The sequence below is a fragment of the Staurois parvus genome, unplaced genomic scaffold (assembly GCF_062004578.1).
Source record: "Staurois parvus isolate SC_StPar_1 unplaced genomic scaffold, SC_StPar_1.0 ptg000249l, whole genome shotgun sequence".
Lineage (NCBI taxonomy): Eukaryota > Metazoa > Chordata > Amphibia > Anura > Ranidae > Staurois > Staurois parvus.
Genome location: NW_028318045.1, coordinates 8,537,720 through 8,550,962, shown reverse-complemented (window position 1 = coordinate 8,550,962; position 13,243 = coordinate 8,537,720). Strand labels below are relative to the sequence as shown.

At 42.8% G+C, this 13,243-nt stretch overlaps 1 pseudogene; it reads left to right on the top strand.

Annotated features, from left to right (window-relative positions):
• Window positions 1-10,964: 10,964 nt before the first annotated feature.
• On the top strand, window positions 10,965-11,086 carry LOC149459752 (U2 spliceosomal RNA; annotated as a pseudogene).
• The last annotated feature ends 2,157 nt before the right edge of the window (window positions 11,087-13,243 follow it).

Here is a 13,243-nt window from a genome sequence, read left to right as displayed (position 1 = left end):
AAAATCAGTCTGTATATGCAGTAAAGCATGCTTGTTATACTCACTGTGGAACTTAAGGGGTTAATCCTCTGCATTGTGTAAAACCGCTTTTTGATCCTGTCTTCTCCGATCCTCCCCTTCTTCCAGTGCCCCCCTCTTATCTCCTGATAAGACATATCATGTGGAGTCAATCTGCACATGCTCAGGTAGTGTATATTGGTAGAGAGATTATTTTTGTTCTTGGGAGGGTGCATGTGATCAGCACAGGGCCAATCAGATCTGTCCAGACAGAGGTCAGGTGTTCTGCATCCTCCTAGAGCAAAATAAAAACTCCTCCTACAAACTTTAACCAGTGCTCAGCTTGACACTGATAGACGTCACAAGATTGCTCTAACTGCTGGTGAAAAAAGGTATTTAGCAGTTTATATTTACTAAAATAATTGCACTTCCATGCTGTGTGTACTGTGGAGACCAGATATAGTGAATACAGGTTCCAGGCTTTAATTACTTTTGCTTGTCTGATATGTATAATTAATTTGAATAATAAGTACTGCTGTTTGCAGGAGAGATGCTGGAGAGCTAAATTACAGTCCTTGGAAAAGTTTGTTAACACAGCTAATCAGAACAATTTGTCAAGGATGGGATGGCAACCCAAAATATTCAATTGCCTTCCTACTGCGTTGGAAATTTAAATTTTCAAGGCTTTTGCCCTCATCTTGTGAGAGGCATTTATCTGCCATTTTGATTCAAATTTATATCCTTAAGGTGTTACTAAAAGCAGATATTTTTTTAAAATTAAAATAACAAACATGTTACACTCACCTGCTCTGTGCAGTGTTATTGCACAGAGCGGCCCTGATCTTTCTCTTTTTGTGTCCCCTGCCAGTGATCTTGGCTCCTTCTCTTCTTAGTATGCCCCATACACACACTGGGACACGCTGAATGCCCGCTCCCGACCTGTGTGTCTGCAGAGCCAAACTCCATAGACACACACAGCAGGACTTAGCCCTGCCCCCGCCCCACTTCCTCTTCACTGCATTTTATTGACAGCAGCAAGAGCCAATGGCTCCTGAGAGAGAAGTGAGGGGAGAAGAGATGCAGCTGATCTCCTCTCCCCACTCTTCCCCTTCACACAGAGAAGGGGGAGCACAGGGAAACTAAAAACATTTTTTACCTTAATGCAAACAATGCATTAAGGTAAAAAACATTTTAAGTTTAGTATCACTTTAACTAAATAGAGTACATATATTGTTGCCCACTGCTTAAAGTGGTTGTAAAGGAACTTAACTACTTGTCCTCCAGAGGATTTACCCCCCCCCCCCCCCACCAGACCAGGCCATTTTTGTCGATACGGCGCTGTGTTACTTTAACTGACAATTGTGCAGTCATGAAACGTTTTACATAAATGAAATTTATGTACTTTTTTTCCCCACAAATAGAGCTTTCTTTCAGTGATATTTGATCAACTGTGCGTTTTTAATTTTTGGTGCTATAAACAAAAAAAGACCAACAAGTTTGAAAAATAAAAAACAACAATTTTTTATACTTTTTTCTATTAAATATGTCCAGTAAAAAATCAAATTCCGTCACAAACGTAGGCCAAAATGTATTCTGCTACATGTCTTTGCTGAAAAAAAAATCCCAATACGTGAAAGTTATAGCATCTACAAATGGCGGTATATATACTGGAATTTTTATTTCTGTTTTTTTTTCACTAGTAATGGCGGCGATCAGCGACTTATTGCGGGACTGCAGGACTGTGGTGGGTATTCTGACACTGGGTAGGAACTGACTAACTGCCACTGACATCCCCAGTGACACTAATACAGTGATCTAATGACATTGGGCAGGAAGCAAGTGGTAACTATTTGTCCAGTAAAAGAACAAGTAGTACTGGATAACATAGGGAAAATGCAGGAATGGTGACTCACCATGTTCCCTGGACTCCCTCTGAGATGAAGGGATTTTCAACTACCATCTCTCATCCCAGAATAGATCCGATGAAATTTGCAAAAGAATCTCTGAATATTCAGGCCTGTTACAATGACAACTGGGGTGACATGATTCAAATAATTAAAAGGGTCTGTGGAGAAGGAGATTTTGGGTGGCCCCAGGGATTATAACCATTGCTGAACAATTTTGTCAAGGCTTTGAAACATGTCAAATACCTAACCCTGGGAGACATGTAAAAACCCCTGACAAGCACTTGTCAAAGGTCCTTTACCCTTTCAAAAGGTTGCAAATTGCAATATGTCATGTTCTGGTGTGTGTGGACATGTTCTATGGATGGGTAGAAGCTTGGCCTGTTGCCAATGCCACTGCTTCAGTCACTGCCAAAAAGCTATTGCAGGACATTCTGTGTAGATATGGCCTGTTAGAAACAGTGTAGTCAAACTGTGGAAGTAATTTCACTGTTCACGTTATGACAGGTTATAGAGAGCCTCCAGACTGAACAGAAGTTCCACACACCATATCATCCTCAATCTTTTGGGAAGGTTGAGAGGTACAATGGAATAATAAAAATAGTTTGGCTAAAATATTAATTGGGTACAGGTCCTTCTGCTTATGTTAAAGACAATCAGACACCACCTAGAGGGGCAAAGAAAATGTCCCCTATTAAAATATTATTTGGTAAAGCCTTTATGATTGGGTTGTTCTTCCACAATAGATGACATTGATACACTGGTTATTGAAAATGTATGTACATGAGTTACTTAAACAGTTTAATAAGTTACGTGTCCAAGTTTTCTCTTCTATTCCAGATCTTGACTCTGAAGCTAGGTCACACCCCTTACAGTCTGGAGATTGGGTAGTGGTTAAGAGGTTCCAAAGGAAAGAATTGGAACCCAGATGCAATGATCCTTATCAGGTTTTGATGAAAATTTAAATATCTGTATAGCTTAAAGAAAAAAATCTGAATTTATGTCTCACAAGAATGTGTAGGGGACCTTGAGAGATGGGACTGCTTTCCCAGTTGTTTATTTAACCAGTTGGCATGTGCTTTTATTCTCCAGGGAAACCTTAGACTCCAAGAAGCCAATACACATTAATGTTGGACTCAAAAGAATAACCCCGCTGTCTTTTGCAAATTTCAGCCCATGGACTCCCCCTAAAAGTTATGGTATATGGGAAAAGACCCAAAGGTTGGGATCTTTCACAGACTCATAGAGTGGGATGCAGGAAGGGAAAACTACCTCCTAGATATCCTATGCTTTTCCATAGGAAGGTTTATGTTCATAATATATTAGGTGCAAATTTTGATGGGAACATAAATGTAAATGTTACACATACTGAACCTCCTTTTGAGCTACCTACAGAATATGTATTATTGGAACATTTTTGTGATATAGCATATAGTAGATTTGATCCATATTACTGAGAATATTTGAAGTAAAATTAAAGGGTAAGTCTGAAGTTATTCTATTTGTTACCTATGAGTTGGCTGAGACCATCCCTGTCCATGAGGAGGGTAACAACCCTGGAGACACGATGTGCCACATACATAGTATATTTCCTGATATAACAAGTAATGTCATACCCAAAGAGAGAGTTCATGGGTACTGACACAGTAATTTAGCTGCCTGTGAGCGTGAGTCCTATTCAACTGTAAGATCCATTTTTGATAATGCGAAAAGAGGTGAATTGTGAGAAAATTGTGTAATGCAGTATGTTATTTACATTACCAACAATGTAGGAGAAATGGGACAACACAGAAGGTATTACTATGATATCTCTGAAGTTGTGTCAGGATCCTTAGTGAATAAGTGTGTTGATCCTCTAGATGGTCTTCATGAAATTTTGATTACTATAAGTCCCAAATATATGGCCACTACCCGCCACTTTGCCTCCCTGTACCAAAAAAAAGGTAATTTTGCTACTAAATTGTAGCCTAACACATCAAGGTACTTGATCTGAAAAATCACAGAAGGTTGAATAAGTATGCATAAAAATGCATTCTGAAGGAGGAGTTTCAATACAAATATACCTGTTATGAATAATATATGTACCCCTGAGGTAGAGGGACATTTTTTTAAGTGGCTTATTGGTATTCAAATCAATCTTTATACTTTAGAGGTTCAAATCCCTGGAACTGGGATGTCCTGTGCAATGGTATAGATCTACCTAGTGTGAATGAAGGAATGAATGGAGGGCCAATGAATGAAGGAATGAGAGTTGTGTTTTTGATTACCGAAAGGCAAAATCCACAATGATTTTACCTAGAGTTTATATTTAGATTAGCCTTTTACTTGGTCTTTTTGTGAGGTCACTGATAAAGGTTCTTGGACATTTAAACAGTCAATGTGTTTACATTGGAAAACTGATCTATCTGAATTCCTTAGGTTAACTGAATTCACTCCAGACTCAAAACATGGGCATACTTGGGAAGGATGAGGTAAAATCTGTGTTACTGTAGTATATGTGAAGCTCCCATAGCCTACGCAGCAGATCTGGTGGTCCTACAGTTATCACTACAATGGACAAAAAGCCAGTTTATACCATACACTTGTAGAGTTTATATGAATGATTTCAGGGTTGATCATTGGAATTAAAGCATATGATGCCTTTGTGAAAAGATAAGTCTGTATGTTAAAGGGATGGTTGGAGTTAGGTTATTCTAATAGGAGTGTAAAAAGGATGTTTTGGACCCTGTGTTGGGATTGGAAGGTGTGGATATGGGAGACCTGAATACTATGGATTTGCAAGTGTTAAAGAATAAATTAGGGGAGTCTAGCTCAACATATAGGGGAAGGAGTTAAAACCCAGTTAGTTATAAATCTTGTTCTAGAACAGCAGTTCTCAACCTGGGGGTCGTGACCCCTTCGGGGGTCGAACGACGCTTCCACAGGGGTCGCCTAAGACCATCGGAAAACACATATTTCCGATGGTCTTAGGAACCGAGACACCGCTCCTCGCCGCCGCCGCCGCCTCCAGGTGTGGGCGGGATGACATGCCGCCCCTGTCATCTGGACACACCTCGAGATCAATCCTCGCCTGTGATTGGCCGCCGGCACTGTAGCTCAGGAGAGGCACACAGGCGGCCAATCACCGGCAAGGAGGTGGAGCTTGGAGAGGAGGAGCCGAGCGGCACCGCGAAGATCGAGCGAGTGAAGAGGAGGAGAGCGGCCGGAGAAGGAAGACATCTGACAGGTAAGTGTTGGTACCATGGGAGAGGGAGGGAGCGAGCGAGCCCAGGCTGGAGCAGGGGTCTGCAAGGTAAGTATCATTGGTGTCAGTGGGAATAGTGCCCCATCATTGGTGTCACTAATACCAATGATGGGGCACTATTCCTCCCACTGACACCAACGATGGGACACTATTCCTCCCACTGACACCAACGATGGGGCACTATTCCTCCCACTGACACCAACGACGGGGCACTATTCCTCCCCCAAATGACACCAAGGATGGGGCACTATTCCTCCCCCACTGACACCAAGGATGGGGCACGATTCCTCCCCCCACTGACACCAACGATGGGGCACAATTCCTCCCCCCACTGACACCAAGGATGGGGCACTATTCCTCCCCCCACTGACACCAAGGATGGGGCACTATTCCTCCCCCCACTGACACCAAGGATGGGGCACTATTCCTCCCCCCACTGACACCAAGGATGGGGCACTATTCCTCCCCCCACTGACACCAAGGATGGGGCACTATTCCTCCCCCCACTGACACCAAGGATGGGGCACTATTCCTCTCCCCACTGACACCAAGGATGGGGCACTATTCCTCCCCCCACTGACACCTATGATGGGGCACTATTCCTCCTCCCACTGACACCTATGATGGGGCACTATTCCTCCCACTGATACCAATGATGGGACACTATTCCTCCCACTGATACCGATGATGAGGCACTATTCCTCCCACTGACACCGATGATGGGGCACTATTCCTCCCACTGACACCGATGATGGGGCACTATTCCTCCCACTGACACCGATGATGGAGCACTATTCCTCCCACTGATACCAATGACGAGGCACTATTCCTCCCACTGACACCAATGACGGGACACTATTCCCCCCCACTGATACCAATGATGGGGCACTATTCCTTCCACTGACACCAATGATCGGGCACTATTCCTCCCACTGATACCAATGATGGGACACTATTCCTCCCACTGATACCAATGATGGGGCACTATTCCCCCCCACTGACACCAATGATGGGGCACTATTCCTCCCACTGATACCAATGATGAGTCACTATTCCTCCCACTGATACCAATGATGGGGCACTATTCCTCCCACTGACACCAATGATGGGACACTATTCCTCCCACTGATACCAATGACGGGGCACTATTCCTCCCACTGACACCAATGACGAGGCACTATTCCTCCCACTGACACCAATGACGGGGCACTATTCCTACCACTGATACCAATGACGGGGCACTATTCCTCCCACTGATACCAATGACGGGACACTATTCCTCCCACTGACACCAATGACGGGGCACTATTCCTCCCACTGACACCAATGACACGGCACTATTCCTCCCACTGACACCAATGACGGGGCACTATTCCTCCCACTGACAGCAATGACGGGGCACTATTCCTCCCACTGACACCAATGAAGGGGGCACTATTCCTCCCACTGACACCAATGACGGGGCACTATTCCTCCCACTGATGCCAAAGATGGGGCACTATTCCTCCCAATGACACCAATGACGTGGCACTATTCCTCCTACTGCAAAATTACAGTTATGAAGTAGCAACGAAAATAATTTTATGGTTGGGGGTCACCACAATATGAGGAACTGTATTAAGGGGTCGCGGCGCTAGAAAGGTTGAGAACCACTGTTCTAGAAGATTTACAATCTGCACAGATTGACACAACTGCTTCTTTGTTTAAGCTCAGGAAGGAAAAATCTAAAGGTTTCATCTTGGGCTCACCCAGCAACAGGAGGATGTCCAACGTGCTCTGTCTTGTACCCAGATACTATTTGAATTGTCTCAAGATCTGAAGTTAATGATTACTTCTCTTTATTGTGGACAATTTTCACTTAAATTGAAAACACAGGTTGACAGGGTGGTACCAAGATTTTCAAAGAGTTATGTAAGATATTAGTTATGTGGATATTAAGCCTGATACCCCTATAACACAAAGGAATCCCCTAGGGTTTGGGGCTGAACTAGAAGATTGTTATTAGAGCTTGGTAAAGAGGATGAAATTATAAATACATTAAGAGTTACTGAAAAACAAGCAACCATGCGTCTGACTCATAATCGAAATAAACTTTTGTAAGTGTCACGTCTTTGAAGAAAACGATAATGCTTCTTGGTGGAAAAGATTTTTGGATATAGTCCTAGGAGCAACTGCCTATTTAAATATTTTACTATATCCGATTGTTATATTGCTGATATTCATTACTGTGCTTTATGTGCTTGTAATAATCATGTATTGCAAAAAAAGAAAATAAGTTCTGAGGCTCAATATATGCTTAGTTCTGCAAATATGTTTTGTTGATGAGCCGCAAGACTTAGGGGAGACATATTGAAAACTTTTGCAGATTTCTGACCTTTGAAAGGACACCATCTAATAGAAGGATCATAGAAAGTGCTACCTCTGAGGTAAGGTATCCTGTTTTGCAACCCCCTGGTTCCACTTGAGTCCAGAGGATAGGAAATGAAGATGTTTTTGCCTCAGGTCACTTCTGGATCAAATCTGGGGTTGGGGGCCCTTAACTGGTTAATTGGATCTCCCTGCAGTGGTAAGCTTAAGAAGCCAAGTGTAAGCTAAGAAAAATGTTCAGTTAAGAAATATATATATATACTGTATATACGAGGTGTGTCTAAAAAGGTTGGTGAATGGTCCGATATTGTTAATGACGGCAGAGGAATTGGACACTTGCAAAAGTCCAAGGTCATGTGTCATGAAACATGCTAATTTTGCGCCTCCAAGAATGTGTGACAGCTGTTCTGCAATTGATTCCTAAAGAGGCCTTGGCTGACAGTTTCCAGAAGCTTTATGAACATTGCCAAAAGTGTGTTGTGCAGGATGGCGATTATTTTGAAGGTTAATAAAGGTAATTTGTTTATATCTTCTGTTTTGTTTGTTTGCTGATACCATTCACCGAACCTTTTAGACACACTTCGTATATCTGCTAATGAAAACTGCTGCTACAATATATGAAACGCTATATTTCTGCATGGTTATGAACTTTTGTTATATTTGAATTCTTGAATGGCAGAATCCTATTGTTAACACCTCTATAGAATAAGAAGGACTTCACCTACTAGTTTATTTGATTTTTATTGTGTTTATTCATGTTGATTGGACAATATCTGCCCCCTGTTCATGCCTCTATCTGGATGCTACCTGATCCTTGCTGTTTTAAAAGCCACAGGAGGTCCTGAGATGATCCTGGTAATTTACTCTGTCAAGCCATAATCCCAGTAAGACACTTCTTTACTCTTCAGTGCTGAAGGCTGAGATTCTGTAAAGGTTCCTGTGAATGCCTAGAGGAAGAGCCATGATGCCAACTCAAGGTCTAAGGAGTTCCAGTGAACACTGGGAGATCTAAGGGACCAGCCTATAGACCTAAGTGGCCTAACCTTAAGGATTTCTTTGTTTCTTTGCAACACCAGTTCCAGTCTGTCTGCAGATGTTAACTTCTGTTCCTTCTGAGAGGCAAGCTTTAACGGGGTGGTGGATCTGTTCTGGCTACAGGAGTAGGTGCAAAAGCCTTGGAAGTGTTTAGAAGTCCGAAAAAATGAACTTGAGGAGGGAAAAAGATGTGGATTTTGTACAAGCTGTAAACTTATGGACAATTGCAAAGCTTTTGCTTCAACATGAGAATGACTTTTCTGCTTAAACTATCACTGACATTTCTCTAAAGTCTCCCTAACCTAAACGCAGTTACGTCCTTGTCATGGTCCCCCCTCTCACTCCCTCACTTCCCCCCTCCCTTCCGCATTACATGTCCCTGTGCCCTCACAAGCCCACATCAAAGTTGTGTGATAGACACCAGGGATCCACCCCCTGCAGTGCGGTTCACACCTCTCCTGGGCCAGACACCAAGGATTCTGTGCCTGCACCTGGAAAGACAGTTATGTCCTTATTTACACTTTTCATGGAGACCTGCTATACAGCTGAAATAATAGTTTTAATCAGTGTTTCTCAACCTTTTTCCAGCCAATGCACCCTTTATTATATGGACAATCTCAAGGCACCAACTAATAGTTTTATATATTGCAGTAGCGAATGCACTTTTGCTCACTGGTGCTAATTAATATTCCAGCATGTCTTCTTTCTAATTTTCTCTTCCCAACATAGCTAATGTGACCCAATTAATGACAGAGGGGGGAGGTCAAACAAGAATGCTGTGCAGGTGCCTGATGTCCTCCTTACCAACCAATGGACAGCAGGCACCTGACAAAAAGAAAATGCTTTTGAAAGTACATTCAACAGACCAAAAGGTCTAGAAGTTCATTGTTAGAGTTTACATACAGTTTAAGGGCTCATGTACACTGCAGCTGATAAACTCGCGTTTAGGAGATGTTCAGCGTTTTTTCCAGCAGCCCTTGAACTCTCCCTAATGTTTTCCTATGTGTCCATGTACACTATGTCGTTTACAGTCATTTACAGGCAGTTGAGTTTACAGTCATTTTTTTGAACGCAGAAAACTTGCGTTCAGGAGTAGATTTTATCAGCATTTCAAACGCCAAACGCTTGCAAACTCGGCATATGCGGCTAATCCCAGTTATAAACGTTTACAAATTTTTTTTAACTCCTCCATTTCCAGATGCTGTCCAGTGCCTTTTTTCATGATGAAAAATGCATGCAAAGCGTTTTCCCAGTACTCAAATGGACCTGGTGCACCATACTTTGAGGTATCACATGAAAGAAAATATGGTAGACACTACCGCAATAATTTCTGCACAGAAATGAGCTGGAACACATCCAAACACCACAAAAAGACATAATCTCAACAAATACTGCTCTCTCTGTTTCTGCACTCTCTATTTCTCTCAAAATGTCTGAAATAGTTGACTTTTTACTATTTTTCAGTGCATTCTAGGCATTTTGGAAGGTCTCCTAAGGTTATCTTTAAAAAACGCTTCTAAAAACTGCTTATGAACCTGCAAAAATGCGGTATGCAAACATGGCTAAACAGACTTTTTTTAACCTACGTTTTCCAGCAGTCAGTTTCCATCATTCAGAAGTGTCCCGTGTACATGGAGCCTAAATACAATGGAAGTAAACATGAAATATTTATGTCTTATACGAGAGCCTCCTGCACACTGCTCTAATCAGTACTATCAGTCAATGAAAGTTAGGGATCATTCACATGTGCAGCAGAACCTCCACGGTGGTAAGGAGACAAAATATTTTAACCCTGAAAATGCTAACTTCCACCACAGCAACCGCCTGCATAGCAAAGTTGCAGATGGTACCGCCCTTCCGAATGTAACATGTAATTTAAATTTTACAGTGGTATACACACTGGCCTGAGCAGCTGGATGCCCTTGTTTATGTAGGTGGATGTTGGATGGTATAACTACTGCTCAACCGAATGTTTCTACCACTCCCTACCCGACCTTTTGAACAAGCCCTTATAAACCTCCTGGCTGCTTTACTGCTTTTTATTCTATCACAGGTATCAATTTTGCCCTGAGCTTCAACTTGTGTTGTGTATATTTGAGACCACTGCTATTGTGGAGGAATGTCATTCATTCACATTTGTGTGTGAACACTTTACATATGCAAACAAAGTACTGGCTATGTACAAAAGGTATATTGACACCTATTGTTTTCAGTGTGCAAACTGGTTAAAACTGGTTATATGTATTTATTTTCAGGGCAGTTTTCTTATGGGAAGGGAACCACATGGACATCCTGCAGCACAAGCATTCCCCATAATTCACACAGAATTCTAAAGGAATATCTAAATTCAAGAACAAAAATGTAATATATTTCAGTTCACTAGACCTTAGATGTTATGGCAGAATTCATTTTTTTCTTTCACTTCTTGACCTTTTGGCTAAGATAAAGTGTAGTATCTGTTCTTATCAGTGTCCAATAGGGGTGCTCCGCCGTCATTCTTGCTTTTAGGGGAGGATGGCTGGCTGTATAGTAACCCTGCTGGTATGATGGGGGCTCTGAAGGTTAGTACCAGCTGGAAGAGAAACAGGGGTTCCCATAGGCTGTTGGGGCTCAAGAGTAATTCCCCCGGGAAAACTGGAGGAGCCCAGTTCCTCCTGATTTGAATGGGTCTACCTTGTCTGGCCAGGGAGGCAGAGAGTGTGCAGAGCAGTGCCCCCTGAGAGTGGTCGCCTCAGGGTTGCTCTTAGTAACATATGGGGGCAGGATCCCAAGTGTGAAAACTGCACATGGTCACTGTTCTAAGCACGTTTTATGCACTGCGCCTTTTAGGGCTAGGCCTTTTGGCTAAGTCCAGGGTAATTTTTTTGCTATGGGACTCAGGACCTAGCCAGTGCACAATTATTTATTTATTTTTCTCCCCACTGTTTTGTCACTTTTCACCTTTGTGTGTGTTTTTTTTCTAACTAGGATGGAGAGTGTGGGTCCTCAGACCTGCCCTGAAGTCTAGGGGGGAGGATGCATGTCCATTAGGTTCCTTCCTCCCCTGTTCCTGGGGGGGGTCTCTCTTCGGGAGAGCTCCCTGACCTTGTACTTGGTGGTCGGCTTTGGCTAGCCACAAGGAAAGGGGTCTGCCAGGCCATTTGGCTAGGTGGACCATGTTGAAAAACCTTTATCCCTGTCAGGAGCCTTGCGCCCCGGGGGACCAGGGTAGAGGTCCTACTCCTTCAGGCGGTGGACTAAAGCACACCCCTAAGTGCACTTTTTTGTCTTTGTGTTTTGCACTTGCATGTTTTTGTTCACTCATGGGCTTTTGTTTTTTCACACCTCCGTGGTGTTAAAAAAAAATAGTTTTCTTTTTTCATGCTTTCTTTCTTTCTTTGGTGATCCTGCCAGTAACAAACTTTCTGTCTAGGGTGATTTGAGTGGAGCCGAGTTGTCACTCCTGACTTGGACAAGAGACATTTGAACATCACCATAACATAGGAGGAAGGCATTTTGCAGTTTACAGAAAGAACTGGGCAGGTCTGATAATGCTAGCAGACCAAAAAGACCAAACTCTCCGGCCTCATGAAGTACGCAGGCTGTTTATTAAACAGATAAAAATTCCACATACTCACAAACAAATGATGAAATGCAGCATGTAAATAATGATTATGCTTCAGTACTGGTTGATTTGTTTCGCTCTTGCCTTAGAGGCTCAAATGCATCAGCCAATACTGCATCTTGCCATGTTATGGATGTAGGAGGCTATTTATACAACTACACCCACATGGAAGAAAAATATACAGTGGGGCAAAAAAGTATTTAGTCAGCCACCAATTGTGCAAGTTCTCCCACTTAAAAAGATGAGAGAGGCCTGTAATTGGCATCATAGGTAGACCTCAACTATGAGAGACAAAATGAGAAAAAAAATCCAGACAATCACATTGGCTGATTTGGAAAGAATTTATTTGCAAATTATGGTGGAAAATAAGTATTTGGTCACCTACAAACAAGCAAGATTTCTGGCTCTCACAGACCTGTACCTTCTTCTTTAAGAGGCTCCTCTGTCCTGCACTCATTACCTGTATCAATGGCACCTGTTTGAACTTGTTATCAGTATAAAAGACACCTGTCCACAACCTCAAACAGTCACACTCCAAACTCCACTATGGTGAAGACCAAAGAGCTGTCGAAGGACACCAGAAACAAAATTGTAGACCTGCACCAGGCTAGGAAGACTGAATCTGCAATAGGCAAGCAACTTGGTGTGAACAAATCAACTGTGGGAGCAATAATTAGAAAATGGAAGACATACAAGACCACTGATAATCTCCCTCGATCTGGGGCTCCACGCAAGATATCACCCCGTGGGGTCAGAATGATCATAAGAACGGTGAGCAAAAATCCCAGGACCACACGGGGGGACCTAGTGAATGACCTGCAGAGAGCTGGGACCAACGTAACAAAGGCTACCATTAGTAACACACTATGCCGCCAGGGACTCAGATCCTGCAGTGCTAGATGTGTCCCCCTGCTTAAGCCAGTACATGTCCGGGCCCATCTGAAGTTTGCTAGAGAGCATTTGGATGATCCAGAAGAGGATTGGGAGAATGTCATATGGTCAGATGAAACCAAAATAGAACTGTTTGGTAGAAACACAACTCGTCGTTGCTGAGTTGCATCCAAAGAACACCATACCTACTGTGAAGCATGG